Source organism: Mustela putorius, unplaced genomic scaffold, assembly GCF_011764305.1.
Source record: "Mustela putorius furo isolate JIRA1106 unplaced genomic scaffold, ASM1176430v1.1 tig00000145_pilon_pilon_pilon, whole genome shotgun sequence".
In the NCBI taxonomy this organism is placed as follows: Eukaryota; Metazoa; Chordata; class Mammalia; order Carnivora; family Mustelidae; genus Mustela; species Mustela putorius.
Genome location: NW_025421294.1, coordinates 40,714,438 through 40,732,341, shown reverse-complemented (window position 1 = coordinate 40,732,341; position 17,904 = coordinate 40,714,438). Strand labels below are relative to the sequence as shown.

Below are 17,904 nucleotides of genomic sequence, written 5' to 3'. Positions count from 1 at the left end.
CCGAGAGCCCACGTGACACAAGCTCCCCCCCCCCTCCGCTCTTCGCGGGCTGCTGGGGATTGTAGTTCTCCGGGTCCTGACGCCTTGGTCTTTGGCTGCAACTGTAGGGTCGGACTACAAAGCCCAGGATCCGTCGCGGTCCCTCCTTTGAGGCCCCTCCACTTCCGGAGATCGCCTCAGCAAGGTCCCAGAGAGAAGGGGGAAGGGCCTTCATCACGCCAGCGACGAGACGACCAATGATGGCTGAGATGGGCGTGCTGTGGAAGTCGGGGGGCTCAGGCCTCACCCCGCCCTTGAAAGATAAGGGAAAGGGTACTCGGTGCTGGTATTGGTGTCGCTGTTCTGTAAGTCGCGGACGTCCCCCGGAGGTAGAAAACGTGGTCGTTGAACCATGGAAAGCCTACATGCCGGACTGTAGGTCCGCTGTTCAGGCAGAACATTGAATGCATTTGTAAATTCAGGTCATTCACAACGCGACCCCCCGGCTCCATAGAGGCACCTCCAATGTTGTTGGGGTTGGAATAATAAAAATAATGGCAAAAATAATAACTAACATTTATTGAGAGTGCTTACCATGTCCTAGACACTCTGCTAAGCATATTCAGTAAAATTACTTAGTTCGGTCAAGCAACTTTGTAAACTGCGTTACAACCATTCCCACGCATTTTGAGTGAGGATGGGGTGGGATCTGAGAAGTTAAATAACCTGTGGGACACGTGCTCTTTGCCACAGTTCCATGCAGTCCGGCTCCGTCCTTCCAAAGGGGAGAATCTCCGGAGAAGAAAATCAGACGCTCCAGTTCTCACAGGAAAGACGGAGACCCCTTTCCCTCCGCCTCCTAGATTCCGAGTTTTCTAGCTGGAACAGGAAGGGATGGCACTGGGGATCTTCTCCTGGCCTCCCTTCGGCCCCTCTACCTCAGATGGTTTGAGAGTGGGCCCTGGACGATTAAGCTTTACTGTCCCTCCCCTGTGAAGGATGACACAAGGATTGTGAATATGGACAGAAAGGGACACAAACTACCCAAGGAGCATGTTCTTAGAGCTGGCACTTCGCAGTTAAAATCTAAATTTTAATTTAGATTTAATCCTCACAACCACCCTTTGAAATATAATGAATAAGAACTTCAGATTTCAATTTTTGGTCCAATAACTTGATAATAAATTTGGGCAAATTACTTCATCTATGATTCTCGTTGGAAATAATGATGTCTATATTCCATGGGATTGGGATGGGGATTAGATGAAAGAAGGGATAAAAAGTGGTTTACTCATTGCCTGTCGTATGGGTTGTGATCAGTAAGTGATGACTACATCTATTATTGCTGTTGTTATTCTTATTGTAATTATGAAGAATGGTTATCTATGCTGTTAGGCTAAGGTAATTATTTAGGATTGGACCTCAGGTCTAATTGGTACTTTGAGGTACCTTATTTTTGTTATTTTGACCCCAGTTTCCACATTCGTTGTTTGGAAAAATATTTTTATTTTTATTTTTTATAGAAACAGTCTTTTGAGTTCCCAGATGTGTGTGTGACCCGATAACTCTGAACCATGACTCGTAGACTTAACCTTCTTTTCCCCTCTTCCCATTCCATCACATACAGAACTATGGATGTCCTCAAACGGTCCTGTTTGCCAAAGTTTTATTGGTTGAGAATCACGATTTCTGATCGGATATAGCTTCAAAAACTGTGAAGTATCTATTACGGGTTTACCTGCTGTTTTTGTAAGTATTGTGTACATACCCTGTTCTCTACCAACATATATCTTCTGGTTATTTCCGGCCTCTTTCTGATAGCATCAGCTTGGAAATCAAAGGGGAAGTGATAAGTGTGTCTTGTGATAGGTTGGCCATGGACTGAGAGGCAGGGGAGCTAGAAATGAGAACTCATAAAAATTTGGATGAGTTTTGGACACAGGCACGTGCTAGTTTCTGTGGCCACAGAGATGAATGACATGTGGATATGACTTAGCTTAATTTAACTTAAAAGTTAGGTTTATAGTGGTGATGATATGTGCCAGAAAACACTGAACTTTGAATAATGAGAATTCTAGTCTTAGATCAGCCACAGAATTTCGGTGTGATCCTGGGAAAGTCTCTGGGTTTCAGATTACCCATTTTAAAATGAAACAGTTGGGGTTTCTTCCCTTTCTGATTTTTGAGGTTCACTAAAATGTCTCTTTTTTCAGGAACATTATGAGATGTATTCAACTGTGCTTTCCTTTAGGTTTTTCCCAGTGTTATTGAAACTGATAAGGTTATCCTGATTCAGATTTTGACCGGAAAGTTTCTTCTCTAGCCCCTGTTGCCTGTCGGCCCAATCCCTCCCTCCAGTACTGTCTGGGTAACTGCATTTTCTCTCTTCTCTAGCATGTTCTAAAAACCTCTCCAGGCAGAGCCAATGTGGGAGCTGGGGAGAATATCTGAAGGGGCTAAGAGACTGTCTTCCTGTCTCAATACTTACCATTTACAAGACACCAGAAATTCACGCTATCTTGCAAAAGAACAGAGGAGAGCTACCACATCCTCATTTTACTTTTACCAAGTGGGTATCCATTGAGGCAAGTGATAGATTGTACCTAATGATGATTATGAGGTCTCTTGGCATAAAGTAAACACACACACACACACACACACACACCTAGCTTCAAAGCCCAGACCAAGCTTGTTCCAGTGGATTCTGTCTCTAATTAGATGGTCGAGAATATGTTCCAGTCAGTACTTGGATCCACAAACACAAACTAGCATCTCACTGTGAGAGGGCGTCATTTGTATGAGCATCATCAGCATCACCATAAAACCGGAAGCACAGTTTTATACAAAAATGTTAATTGAGCTTTGACTATGTTCTGGACACTGGAATACATGCTAGGAAGAGAGAGAGGTGAAAAAGAGAGAACTAATAAGCCAACTAATCGGTGAACAAGAATAGGCTGTGATATCTGATGTGAAAGAAGTAATCAGGCTGATGTGCTAGGGCAGAGGAGGAAGGCTTTATTTTATTTTTTTGTTTCATAAATTATTTGTGCATTTGTTTATTTTTTATTTTATTAACGTATAATGTATTATTTGCCCCAGGGGTACAGGTCTGTGAATCATCAGGCTCACACATTTGACAGCACTCACCATAGCACATACCCTCCCCAGTGTCCCTCACCCAACCACCCTCTCTCTATCCCCCTCTCCCTGGCAACCCTCAGTTTATTTTGTGAGATTAAGAGTTTCTTATGGTTTGTTTCCCTCCAGATCCCACCTTGTTTCATGTTTTCCCTCCCTTGCCCCCACAGCCCCCTGCCCTGCCTCTCAAATTCCTCATATCAGAGAGATCATATGATAATTATCTTTCTCTGATTGACTTATCTCACTTAGCATAATACCTTCTGGTTCCATCCATGTCCTTACAAATGGCAAGATTTTGGGGTTTTTTGATGGCTGCATAGTATACATATATATGTGTGTGTGTGCACGTGTGTATATGTATACGTGCACGCACGCACACACATACATATATATATATACACACACACACACACCACATCTTCTTTATCCATTATCTGTTGATGGACATCTAGGCTCTTTCCACAGTTTGGCTGTTGTGGACATTGCTGCTATAAACATTCGGGTGTACATGGGAAGGCTTTATTTTAGTTTGGGCAGTCAGAGAAGGCCTCTCCCAGAAAGTAGTGTATGAGCTAGAATCATTGCAAGTTGCTGGGGAATTCACAAGTAGGCAGAGAGGCAGGCAGAGGGGGATGGGGAAGCAGGATCCCTGCTGAGCAGAGAGCCCAATGCGGGGCTCCATCCCAGGACCCTGGGATCATGACCTGAGCCGAAGGCAGAGGCTTTAACCCACTGAGCCACCCAGGCACCCCAGTAAATAAAACATTTTTAAAAAAAAGAATTAAAAAGAAAAAGAAAGTCAACTAACTGATATATAACAGATTGATTGATTAGGAAATGGTTGACTTGAGAAGTTTAAGAAGCAACCAGTTATGCAAGAAACTCGAGGATGAGTATTCCAAGTAGAGGGTAGAGCATGTACTAAGGCTCTGAGGCATGTTGGGGAAACAAGGTGACCAGTGTGCCTGGAGTACAGTGAAGCAGGGAGGTAGAGGGTGGGGAGGTGAGGTCAGATAGGATCCAGTTCATGCAGGTCTAGTAGAACATAGAGGAAGGGTTTGGATTCTGATCTTAAAGCAATACAAAATCTTTGGAGGATATTAAACTGGGTCATAAAATTTCTTGGAAACCATGTTAAAGAGTTTGGACTTATTCCAGAGAACAACAGAGACCCTTCAAAGATTTAAAAGCAGGCGAGTATCAGGATTAGAACCAGGGTTTAGAAAGTTTACTCTGGCTGTGGTAAAGGTAATAGCTTAGATGGAGCTCAGGCAAGAGACCAGCCAGGGGAAGACATTCTGACTGTGGAATGAGGGCCCAAGTATAAGAGTGATTGAGTTAGCATCATTAACTAGACCACAAGCTCCCTTATGTCATGAGCCTCACCAACTCTTACTTTGGATGTTTTACAGCATAAGCGTTAGGTCTTTGTGAAAGTCAATGTTTAATTCATATACAGCTCGTTGAATTGACTAGCTAACAGAAAATCAACCTAGCTTCTCCATCCCCTCCACGGAAGCTGAATCATTGTGCAGAGCACTGATCGTATCCGTGTTGTATTTGTCTGTCTCCTTAACCTTGTTCACTTCTTGCCTGTTTACATTGACACCCACTGATGGTTGAGGCTACAGGTGAGTCAGTTTCCAGCAGCAACTGAACTGGAGCAATTAACATCTGGAACCAAATAAATGCCTAAGCCCTGTTTGGAATGTCTGCTTCTAGAGTCATCCAGCCACAGAGTCTGTTGCACAAGGCAAACTTTCATTTGGCGTGCTTACTAGAATTGTCAGTGCTCCTACATGAGAGAAGACCTATTCATTACCAGAGGCTTTGCTAGCCAACATTGGCTCAGTCAGTATCAAGGAACAGTGATGAGTAATGTTTATTGACCAGCTACTGTGTACCAGGCTCTGGACTGAGGATTTACATTTTTTCTCTCATTTTAAATCTCATAACAATCTTATACAATAGGTGTTCTTAACTAATTCCTATTTATTTATTTATTTATTATTTACATGTATGAAGGTTTTTTAAAGATTTTATTTTTAAGTAATCCCTACACCTTATGTGGGGCTTGAACCCAAAACCTTGAGGTCAGCAGCCACATGCTCCACTGAGTGAGCCAGCCCTTAACACTATTTTAAAGAGAAAGAAATTGAGAATTAGAGAGACTGAGTAACTTACCTAATGTCATATAACTAATAGGATGGTGACCAGGATTTATGCCTAGTTCTCTTTGATTCCAAAACCTTGTGTCATTTTAGTAGTAATTTTAAATTTACTTTATATGACTCTTTATAATTATTAAGATTATATATGTTTATTATCATAACTCAAGCAATTTAAGATTATATAAAGTAACTATGGGAACTGTCTGTTCTGGCTATCTATCGCTGTGTAAAAAATCACTCCAGTGCTTAGTGACTTAAAAAAAACCAGCAGTGATTTAGGGGATGCTGCGGACCATGGCTGCTGAGCAGCAGGTCTGAGGTGGCTGTGGGGACATGGGGCTGGCCTGGAGGCCTTGGGAGAAGGCAGGCTGGGGCCAGGGTCTGGAACCACCAGCTTGTCTACACTTGTGAAGTCTGTGGGACACTGTCCTCCAAGCACATCTCCAAACTGGCCTATCACCAAGGCGTGGTCCTGGTGACCTGCCCCTGTTGCCAGAAGCACTGCATCATTGTGGACAAACTGGGCTGATTCTCAGACCGGATAGGAGGAGAAATATTGAAGAAATCCTGCTGGTCAGAGGGGAGAAGCTGTGCTGAGCGGCTGGCAATGGGGCCCTAGAGCTGGTTGGGAACCCCAAATCCACTGCTGCTCTAGAAGGGGGTGAGGACGAGGATCTCACTTATCCTGGCAAGGTGGAGCTCAGCTGACCCTTAACTTTTGCCTTCAAGAAGATCCTTCAGCCACAAGCCCTTCTAGACTTGCCTGTTTTCTATCAATAAAAAGATACACTTGGAAATAGAAAGCAATAATTTAATTCTCTCTCATGGTTCTGAGGCCTGCCTGGTTCATCTAGTCCTATCTCACTCATTGTCTCTTACGTGCTTATGGTTGGATCTCGGCTGGGGCTGGAATTTTCTTGGTTTTCTTACTCCCATGCTGACTACAGCCTGGGACCATAGTGGCGCTTTCTAGAACACAATCCCTTGGCCTCGCCCTGTGTCCTGGGCTTTCCTCACAGCATGATGGGTGGGATCCAAAAGTGAGAATTCCAAGAAAAGAAATAGAATCTGCTCATTTCTTAAGGCCTGGGCCAGAAACTGACAAAGTACCACTTATGCTGTTTTCTATTGATCAAGCAGTTACAGAGCCAAGATGGAAGGGAAGGAGACAGAGCCCACTTTTACATGGTAGGAATGTCAAAAAACTGGGAGGTCAGATTTTAAAACTACCATGGTCTGCTTCTGACCACAAATTATGTTCTTTCTTCACTCAAAATTCAGTTGTCCCATCCAAAGAGTCTCCCAAACATCTTGTGCCATCTAGGACAGGCGTGAAGTCCAGGTCCTTGTCTTCTGTATTACTTCTAGTTACGGATGAGGGGCCTTGAGTCTGGATCTTTAGTAATAGCTCTTCAGGAATGATTCTTTTTGATCTGAGTATCTGTGAACAAAAAGACAGATTATTGGGATGCCCCAGTGGCTCAGTTGGTGAAGCATCTGACTCTTGATTTTGGCTTAGGTCATGATCTCAGGGTTGTGAGATCCAGTCCCGCATCTAGCTGGCTCCACACTGGGTGTGATACCTGCTTAAGATTCTCTCTCTCCCTTTCCCTCAGTTCATGCCCCCCATCCTTAAAAAAATATCTATCTATATTTATATATAGATATAGATATAGAATATAAACAAAATAAAAAGACAGGTTATTTGTTTTCCACGCCCAACATACAGTGGTGGGATAGGCATCAGGAAACGGCAGTATAATTTTTTTCTTAGGATCCAATTCTATTCGGTGATTCTCTACAGCTCTGTCTTCCGAGCTCTTAGTTCTGCCTTCTGAGTTTAGCTGTCCTTTTCCATGAAATGTAAACTGTGTTTGCCCTGAGTGGTTTCTGAGGTTTCTGAGCCTGCTTCCTGCTCAGAGAAGTTCTGGAATCCAAAGCCCCTCTTTTCCCCCACTGTGCACTATTTCCTTCTCTTTTAGTTCAAACTGATTCTAAAAAATGTTGAGTTTTTAAATGATTCTTCCTCAAGTTCCTTCCATTGGGGAAAAAGCCATGACCACAAATCTCTTCAGCTCATGTATGTACTTTCTACTTTGGATGCTTTTTTAGGGACATCATGTTGTTTAATTAAGACAGACAAGTGCAGTCTGAAATTCTTCAGGGGCATTTTGGCTGTTTGAAAGGGTTAGTGAAGTAGTGAGCAGGACCCCTTTGCTTGAAGATCACTTTAATTTGAGAAGAGTTTGCCCTCTGGAGAGGCTGGGCATTAGAAGTCATTTTATTTTCAAACCCAGAAAACCCTGACACTTCTATATACTTTCTAAAATTTGCTCTAATACCAAAAAGTTTCTTTTGTTAGCTGTTCTTTCTCCTTTGCATTTTACTATACATAGGTTGGCCAGGTCATCATATTATGGAATATTTCCTTTTCCACATTACAGCAGACAACAGTGCACCAAATCTTCCACTGCCCACAGGGGTCCCCTTCCTTCCAACTTCCAGTAGCATTTTCCTTTAAGTCATCATCAAGACCCTTTAGATTTCCACTAACATGCTTTTTGAGGCCCTTCTAGCTTTTGCCTGCTGGTCAAACATGATAATTATAATATTATGATTTATAGTAAGAAATATTGCTAAAAACAACACTCATTTTTATGGCTTTTGGTCCTCTGGCTTGATGGGGCTCATTTAGCCCGTTCTCATGTAGGTGTCTCATGAAGTTGCAATTGTCTGGCCAGAGTCATCTTGAAGATTAGCCCAGGCTAAATCAATCTCATCCCTCCTTGGAAAATATATAATAACCAGGATATGGACAGATTAAGCTAGTTAACTATGGAGAGCCAAGGGGAGAGGCCGGGGAGACTTCCAGAGTCAAAATGTTGCAGAGGCTGATATGTTAGGTCATATGCAAGATGATTAAACAAAGCAAGTCATCTGTTGGAAAAGAAAACCAAGGTGTAAAGATGACAGAGAGCACGGGGCACTCTGATTTCCAAGTCCATAAGTCCTGGCTGTGCTTTGTTTCCATTATACCTCTGTATTCTTACCATAAACATCTGTTTTTGCTGTATTGGCCTAGGGAGATTTCTGTTTCTGACATGCAACATACTGACCTGACATGAGGATCTTTATTATTCTCAAGGAGTGGTGGGAAGAAATGAGCATGTACTTTAGGGCCATTGATTGAGATATTCATGTTATTCCCCAATATTAATGCAAAGAAGTCATTGTACTTCCCTCGGTTACCAAAATCTGCAAGACATGGGGTACGTAGAGCTGAACAAGGTTGTCAAGGTCACTGTCCTCATGGAACTCACAGTCTAGTGAGACTCACCCAGAGCCAAGTTCAAATTTTTCCTGTGTCAGGAACTAGCTGAGTGAAGTCCCCACTTCTCACCTGGGAAGTGGGCAGCACTTTGTGGACTTGATGTGAAGATTAAATGACATCTGTGTATGTGCATGGAAATGTGGAGACCATATGACACATGAAAGGCAATTAAATATTTTGGTTTATTTTTCCTTGTGTTTTTTCTTAAATTTGGGGCTGGATAATGCTTTGTTATGGAAGGCTACCCTGTCTTTGCAAGATGTTTAGTAATGTCCCTGGCCTCTACCCACAAGTTGGTGGTAGCACTCCCTCTGACCCCAAGTTGTGATATCCAAAAATGTTTTTACATATTGCCGGATGGGCTAAGGGGTAGAGATTGAGTGGGCAAAATGGCTGCCTGTTGCAAACCATTACATCAGATAAAAGGCAGACTTTTATGCCTACAGCTATAGACTCTAACATCCACTTCTGAGTTTAACTTCCCAATCCGCCTGACTCCGTTTCATGGTTTTTTTTTTTTTTTTATGCTTCTAAGACTAAATGAATGGCATCAGGAGGAAAGTAGAAACTAATGCCAATTTGGTAGTGCTGACACTGAAGGAAGGAAAATCTACACAGCCCCCTTCCTCCTTCCTTCTCTGAGGCCAAGCCCAGTTTTGCCTGTTTAATTACCTGCAGTGATTTCAACATTAACCAGGTCTGCTGATCCACCCTGGCAAGAGAAATAACAGAGTTGGCCAGATCTGATAGTGCAGAGAAATTGGAGGCTTTCCCTAGCACTGTTTACACAGACCTCATCTGGGGGTTGAGGGTCATAGCTTTGGTGGCTTATAGCTGGAACACTTGTCATTACCTGAGGGAGAGGAAAAGGATTCTATTTCCAGTGGTAAGCACAGAATTTCAGAATTTCACAAGGGGGGGGGGCATGGGCTTAGCAGTCTGATTTGTATGGGAACTAAATTTGCATGGCAAGAATATGATTTATCCATATATTTTGTTTAAAAAACTATACAAGTATCTTAGTTTTCTAAAAGGCCTTTATTTATACTCCACATAAGTTTGAAAAAAAGTCAGTTCATTTTAAATAACACAGTGCTATGATAACAATTTTGTTTGGGATGGGGCTTTCTTTTGGCACAGTACTATTAGAGCCTGTCGGGTAAGACTGACGTGACTCTCTGACTCTCTGTCTTTCCACTTTCTCTCTTGTTCATTTACTGGCCTTCTGCTTTTCCTGAACACCAAGTTTCCTTAAGGCCTTTGTACTTGATGTTTCCTTTTCTTAGAACTTGCGCTGTCTTAGCTGGTGTGCAAAATGCCTTCACAGGTTGAGTGGCTTAAACAACAGAAATGTATTTCTCACAGTTCTGGAGACTGGGAAGTCCAAGGTCAAGGTGTTAGCAAGGTAGGTTAATTGGGAGGCCTCTTCTCTTGGCTCCTCGGTGGCCTCCATCTCTTTGTGTGCTCACATGGCCTTTCCTATGTGCATGTACACAGACAGGTGGGAAGAGTAAGCTCCCTAATGTCTCCTCTCTCAAGGACATAGGCCTGTTGGATCAGAGCCCCACCTTTATGACTTCTTGCGACCTTAATTTCTTCCTTAGTGGCCCCATCTCCAAATACAGCCACACCGAGGGTTAGGGCTTTACTGTATGTATTTGAGGGGAGGGAACACAAAAATGTTCAGTCCATAACACTCTCTATTAGGTCTAACTTGGTTAAAAAGAAAAAAAGAAAAAAGGGCGCCTGGGTGGCTCAGTGGGTTAAAGCCTCGGCCTTCGGCTCAGGTCATGATCCCAGGGTCCTGGGATCCAGCCCTGCATGGGGCTCTCTGCTCGGCAGGGAGCCTGCTTCCTCCTCTCTGCCTGCCTCTCTGCCTACTTGTAATTTCTGTCTGTCAACTAAATAAATAAAATTTAAAAAAAAAAAAGGTCTAACTTGGTTTAGTTCTTGGCTCTCTATAACACATCTTTCCTCCCCTTTTTTTTCTGTCACTCACTATCTTCTCTGCTTTGTTTTTCTTCCTGCACTTAATACCCCCTAAAATTATTTTACATTAAATGAGTGGTGCTTATTTTCTGTCTCTAGGTCTTAGATTAGTTAATGTTTAAATGTGCTTGCTTAAATAAATTATTTGTTCAACAAATTTTTATTTTGTGCCTACAGTGTGCAAGGCACTGGACTTGGTTCTAGGATTGCAGTGATGAAGAAAAGTATGCATATTCCCTGCCCTCATATTGCTTCCAGTGTGGGAGCATTTATTGAATACTTAGTAGGTACCAGGTATGGTGCTGAGAATTTAACTTAGATGACCTCGCTTGATCTTTATAAAAATCCTATGATGTGGGTCCTATTGTTTCATTAATTTTACGAAAGGGACCATTGGGCCCTACAGGGATAAGCCACTTTTTCAAAGTCATTCAACTAGTTGGCCTGGGCCCTAGTCGATGCTCTTGACCACTGTGCTACCCTGCATATGGAAGGCATCTTGGAGTACAGAGCACCTTTGAGGGGGTGAACAAAATCATGTATGGCTGTAACCTCACTATCAAAAACCTCAATATCAAAATGTATTCAATACTGGTTATTCCCATTAAACACCAGAATAACTATAGGTACACTATACTATAAAGTTTAGATATAAACCTATATGCACAAGATTGATATTCTGAGGCATTATTAAGAATGTTATAAAAATCACTGCCACGGAATTCCTTTTCTTTAGAATGTGTGATAGAAAACCCAGTGGAGGCTTTGGAGGCAGGCAGGGGGATTTGAGAGCAGACTTGGATTCATGTCTTTACTCTGTCACTTACTGCCCTTGGAAACTTGAGCAGGTTCTGAGACTTAGTTTTCTTAGCTGTGAAATGAGGTTTATAATACCTACTTGATAAAGTGTTGAAATATTCCTGCGAATAGAGGATACCTAATGAATAGTAGTTAGTTTTTACTGTATTATTTTCACAGTACATTTAAACTATAATTTGAGGGGCACCTGGGTAGCTCAGTCGTTGAGCATCTGCCTTTGGCTCAGGTCATGATCCCAGGGTCCTGGGATGGAGCCCCACGGTGGGCTCCTTGCTCAGTGGGGAGTCTGCTTCTCCCTCTGCCCCTCCCCCTGGTCATGCTCTCTCACTTTATCTCTCAAATAAATAAATAAAATCTTTTAAAAAATAAACTATAATTTGATTTTTAAACAACTAACCTGTACAGAAGCGTGGGTGTTACGGATTGTGAGGCTAACCTGAAAGACTGAGTTGTGTAACCTGATCACTAGGAAGGAGCCATTTCTCCATCAGTTCCCCTGAATGCCTCAAGATAATCTCATCAGTCCTAGATTCCCTTTCCCTTGGAAGGAGTGTTTCTGGGACTGGCAGTCTTCCAAGGTTCTAGGAGGTCAAATGAATCCAAGTCCCCTTGTTATGTTTCTTTCTCTTTGCCTCTAGATTCAATAGGAAGAAGTCCGGGTCTGTGTTAGTGGGTTGGATAAGGAAGAAGTGAGAACAGGGAAAAAGAAAAAAAATTGGACATGGGTTCAAGTTATACCCAGTTCCCATTGGAGCCCCAGAAACTATCCCCTTCCCTTGGGCGGGAAAGAAAGAATTAGAATCTTGCTGTCAGGGGTTTGTCAGACCATGTGTTTTCATGCTTTTGGCTGTGGGTATTTGGAAGGCTGTGGGTTGTGCCTGCTGAATATTCATTCTCACTTCTTATAAAAATAACTTGACTTATTTTCCTTTGGGAAACTAACCTCCCCCTCTTAGTCCCTGTTCCAGGTCCAGGTAAGTCTGTAGCCAGGTTTAGCAGTTAGTGCCTTCCATTCCTCTTTCCACAGTGATTGGTTCCAGGATGGCCGTATAATCCCAAACTGGCCAATGAGGCTCAATTTCTGTGCATTTTTTGGCCGCCTTTTGCCTCAGACATGCTAAACTCTGGGCCTGTAATCTTGCTTCTGCCTTGACCCCTTAGAGAGAGCTCAGCTCAGAGTGGAGGCAATCAGGCAAAAGACCTTACAATATCATTCCAGATCCTCCATCTTATCAGGCTCCCCTTCCAGTTACTTGAACCGAAAAACCCAGTTCCTCCGTTTTTTTCTTTTCTTAAATCAAGTTGGGTTTTTTTGACACTTGGAGTGAAGAGAGTCCTGAGTAATAGATCTGACTTTGTGGAACTGGAATGAGCAGACAAGGCAGCCAAGATGTGAGGGGGTGTGGGAAATCATGTCCTAGAGAAATCATAGGGAGACCAGCAGTGTTCACCTCTGCCTCAGGGGCTGCTGCTGGGTGGGGCTGTTGTTTGTCTTGTCTAGTTCCTGTTCTCGAGAGTAGAACTAGACCAAAGAGAGGGGTTAAGAAGTAACAGATGGTAAGTATGTTGTTTTCAATAGTGATTGCTGGAGAAAACAGGTGGAAATTTCTAGTTGGGGAACGAGTGCCCCATCACTAGAGCTGTCTGATTCCAGGAAGCTGGCCTGACCCTGCTTGAATGTTAAGCATGGTGGAGGGAGACATATTTAGATTGACTTTGAGCCCCTTTTTATTTTGGGAGTTTATGATTAGATGCAAATTGTTTGAATATATCATTTCGCTTGGAGTATGTATAAATGAGCCTATATTTCACTAACAAGATGTGCTCTTGTAAGGACTGTGTCTTGCATACCTCTCTAGCTTAGGGCAGACAGAGGACAGTAACCTGGTAATGAAACTGAAATGCCCTGTATTCCAATCCTGAGTCTATCACTTGTTTGATGAGTGACCTTGGGCAGTAAGGTTGTGTCCTCTTTGTAACAGGAGGATCCTATTACGGCCTGTGGATTGGCTGTAAGGCATGGTAAGCACTTCTCTGATAGCTGTTACTATTACGTGCTCAGCCCCTGCCTGTGGAGTGAATGGACAAAGGTGCTGGGAGAACCCCAGAGAAAACCCTGCCAACTGGTTTTAGAGAGGAACTCAGGGTGAATTTGGGAGAAAGAAAAGGTGTGGCAGTCAAGGAGAGCTTAGGTCTGCTCTTGCTGGTGGGACACATTGCCTGAATTATAGTTTCTTCTTTCCTGGATAAACAGGCATGTATCCTATGTCAGGTTCTATAGAAGCTGTGTGGGAGAGGGATAGGGACACTGTTCAAGTGATTTATGGGGGACAATGCTTTCAGGAGACAGGGAGTGAGCAGGACTGGCTACACAATTTTTTGGGTCCAGAGCAAAATGAAGATGGGGGGAGCCCATTTTCAAAAGAACAGGGAAAAAGTGTTGTTAAAGATACTAATATATAAAACTTATTTCTTTCTTTTACCATTTTTCTTACAACTTGCCATGGTATTTTTTATTTGCTATTTAATGTAGTTCTAAATAAAGGAAAAATAAAAATTTAAATTATTAGCATGAATTTTACCATTTATCTTCATTTTTTAAAAAAAGTAAAACAATCATCTAATTTATTGTTGGGCTATGGAACTGTCATTTTCTTCTAGACATTGATAATTTAAACAAAGCAGTGGTAAAACTATCCAGATAATCATACATTAAAAATTAGTTTATGGTAATAGGTCCTTTTTCTTATCAAATATCCAATTGAGGATTTATTTATATACTAAAATGTTAGTTATATTTTTCCAAGTTTTCAAAAATGAGGACAGTAGAGTATTTCTCCAAGGTGGTTAGGTTTTTAAATGACCCTAAAGTGCTCTGTCCTGAGGCGCTGGGCTGGCAGAATCGGGAGAGCGAGTGACTCTTGATCTCAGGGTTGTGAGTTCAAGCCTGACATTGGATGTGGAGATTACTTTATTTATTTATTTTTTTAAAAGATTTTATCCATTTATTTGACAGACAGAGATTACAAATAGGCAGAGAGGCAGGCAGAGAGAGATAAGGAAGCAGGCTCCCCGCCAAGCAGAGGGCCCATGAGAGTCTCAATCCCAGGACCCCGGAATCATGACCGGAGCCGAAGGCAGAGGCTTTAACCTACTGAGCCACCAAGACACCCCTGGAGATTACTTTAAAGATAAAATCTTTGGAGTGTCCGGGTGGCTCAGTTGGTTAAGCATCTGACTTCAGCTCAGGTCATGATCTCAGAACCCTGGGATGGAGCCCATCAGGTAGCTCTCTGTCTACCAGACTTTCTGGAAGAAGCTCTTCATTATCTGCCTTTATATAACCACACACTTTTGGTGACTGTAGATATGAAACATTCTTGATATTTTCAGATTTATGAACTAATTTTCCTTTGTCTTTAGTATCATTAGTCTCCAAAGTGGCTCTACATTATATTCTGCCCCATTGGTGTTGATTCTTATTGTAATTTCATCATCTCCTATGTGGGCAAGAACTGTAGAGTGAGGCTTACCAACCACATGTCCACTGAAGGAGTCTTGCAATTTGTTGGTGTACTCACTTTGATCTTTACCATCTACCACCACGACTTTGAAATTTTGGGAAGAGTGTTCAATACTTGATGTCAGGTATAATTTATTTATTTATTTTTTAAAAAAAGATTTTATTTATTTATTTAACAGAGAGAAATCACAAGTAGATGGAGAGGCAGGCAGAGAGAAAGGGAAGCAGGCTCCCCGCTGAGCAGAGAGCCTGATGTGGAACTCGATCCCAGGACCCTGGGATCATGACCTGAGCTGAAGGCAGCGGCTTAACCCACTGAGCCACCCAGGCGCCCCGATATCAGGTATAATTTAAACTGCCTTTTCAAGGCTGAAAAAGTCAGTAGAGTTTCTAAATGTGTTGAGGTCAATCGACCCCTTTTTCTTACTGTGTGCTGTTGGATATTGGATAAAGAGAGGGTTTTGTAGTCTGGGAAAGAATCAAGCTTTTCCAGTCACTCCGGGGAATCATCCGCAGGTAGTGGTTCCAGCACAAAAGGAACCACACTGGTCAAGAAGACAAGAGACACTGCTTCATGTTCCCGGCCTGGCCACTGGCTCCACCTCTCTGGGCAGCCTCTGCCTAACCGGGGCTCAGAACACTGCTCACACTGGGAGAGAAGGGGATCTGCCCAGCCCTGCCCCTCAAGCCTCTTTCCTCCCATCCACCTACCAGAAGACTCCCACTTATTTTCATTTTGTACAGTGCCAATTTTAAGTGCAAGTATCATCCAAATTATATTAGTTTGTATTTTTGTGCTTCATCCCCAGAAGGTGCCTCAAGCTAGTCAGAAGACACAAACACAAGCCAGATGCAGGAAGGTTGGAAGGGAGGGTGTGCAAGGCAGAAAGATACACCAGCACCTGACATGCTGCCTCTGGGCTCAGGAAGTTGAGCTAAGAATGTCCTCTTCCCATAGATCACCCATTCTGGTCCACAGTGGAAGGACACCCTAAGCTTATTTCAGCCTCTGTGCTGGGAGTCTAGCTACCTTCACTGGGGGTAGGTGAGAAGCTTGGTCTTCCCACAGTGCTTGTCAAATGTGCTATGCATTGCCAGCCAGAGGTAAGAACAGCCACCACCTTGCCCAGCCCCACCTTTCCTTGTGTCTGCACTCAGGCCCTTGCTGTGGGCAGAGGGCTGCTGCCATCACTGGGCAGGGCAGGGAGGGAGAGGTGGGGCAGAAAGAAGGGTGTAAGGAGGTGGAGGAGGTGGGAAGGTGCTGGGAGGTGGCACTGCCTGTGAGCCAAGGCTCTATAGAAGTCCCTGCTCATCCTTATCAATTTAATAGGACTTCCCCTACAAACAGATTCAAAGATAAACTTTTTAAGAATTTCAAGATGGCAGGTGCAGAGCAGTAAACTTCAAGCTAGAGACCCTTATGAGCATTGGACCCTATGTGATTGCTTTGGTCTTAGGCTTGTATCTCTGACCTCATTTTTTGGCCCATCAATTCTTGATCTTTTTTCATTGTGTGTATTAAGCAGTACCCTAGTTGGATGTCCTGATTTGCTCCCAAGATTACTATGTTCGATGAGCCATCTATCTAGATGCCTGCAGGTTAGGGTCCCTGGCCACCATTCTACCCTCGTTGCCCTTTATGGTAATTGTACCCATCTTGTTTCTTAATGGTTGAGTGCTTTTGCTGGTCTTTGCTATTCTGGAATTTTATTATCCAGTTTTTTTCCATTACAGCACGTCCTTTAGGAAACTGCTACTACAAGCTTCTTGAGGTACTATTGCCAACCTCACCAGTATTTCTTTTTTTAAAAGATTTTGTTTTTAAATATTTTTATTTATTTATTTGTTAGAGAGAATGAGTGAGCGTAAGCAGGGGGAACTACAGAGGGAAAGGGAGAAGCAGGCAGCTGCTGATCAAGGAGCCTGAGACAGGACTTGATCCCAGCACCCCAGGATCATGACCTGAGCTGAAGGCAGATGCTTAACTGACTGAGCCTCCCATGTGGCCCTCACCAATACTTTCTTATCTCCCTGGTAAAGGGAGAGTCCTCCAGGCCTTCTCAAGGAATACGGATTTTCAGAAAATGAACACACTAATGTAACTAACAAAATAAAAAAAACAAATATTACTAACACTCAAGAAATTTCCCTCACTACTCACACTGTCACTAAGAAAAATCACAATTTTGACTTCTAAAAGAGTATTTTTTTATTGTTGTGTATTGTGTTATCAATTTTTGCATTTTATATTTATATGTAAGGAATCAGCATTTTTAAAAAAAGATTTTATTTATTTATTTGACACAGACGGAGATCACAAGTAGGCAGAGAGGCAGACAGAGAGAGAGGAGGAAGCAGACTCCCCACGAGCAGAGAGCCCGATGTGGGGCTCGATCCCAGGACCCTGAGATCGTGACCTGAGCCGAAGGCAGAGGCTTTAACCCACTGAGCCACCCAGGCGCCGCCAGCATGTATTTTTTGTATCTATCTTGTGCTCAGCCTTTTTTTGGTATGATTAATTTAGGTGGTTTTATGTCATTATAGTTCCCCCCATAAAATTTATCTATTTATTTTTTAATTTAAATTAAATTAACATATAATGTATTATTAGTTTCAGAGGTATAGGTCTGTGATTCATCACAAGATTTCATTTTTTTGATGACTGAGTAGTATTCCATTGTACATGTGCGTGTGTGTGTGTATGTGTGTGTGTCTGTCTGCCCGTCTATCTATCCATCCCACATCTTCTTTATCCATTCATCTGTTGATGGAAATTTGGGCTCTTTCCATAGCTTGGCTATTGTGAACATTGCTGCTATAAACATTGGGGTGCAGGTGCCCCTTCAGATCCACTATATTTGTATTTTTTTAAATTTATTTTTTATTTATTTTCAGCATAACAGCATTCATTATTTTTGCACTACACCCAGTGCTCCATGCAATCCGTG

General features: G+C 42.6%; 1 long non-coding RNA gene across 3 annotated transcripts in view; it reads left to right on the top strand.

Moving 5' to 3' along the window:
• The first annotated feature begins 129 nt into the window (after window positions 1-129).
• The window catches only part of LOC101680711, a 73,633-nt gene continuing 55,858 nt past the window's right edge, over window positions 130-17,904 (top strand). For 2 of the 3 annotated variants that reach the window (XR_001177879.2, XR_006605428.1), the window contains exons 1-2: window positions 146-344; window positions 1,607-1,728. This is a non-coding gene — a long non-coding RNA (uncharacterized LOC101680711). Of the gene's footprint in view, window positions 345-1,606; window positions 1,729-17,904 lie in introns of all 3 variants that reach the window. The other variant, XR_006605429.1, reaches the window with a different exon arrangement.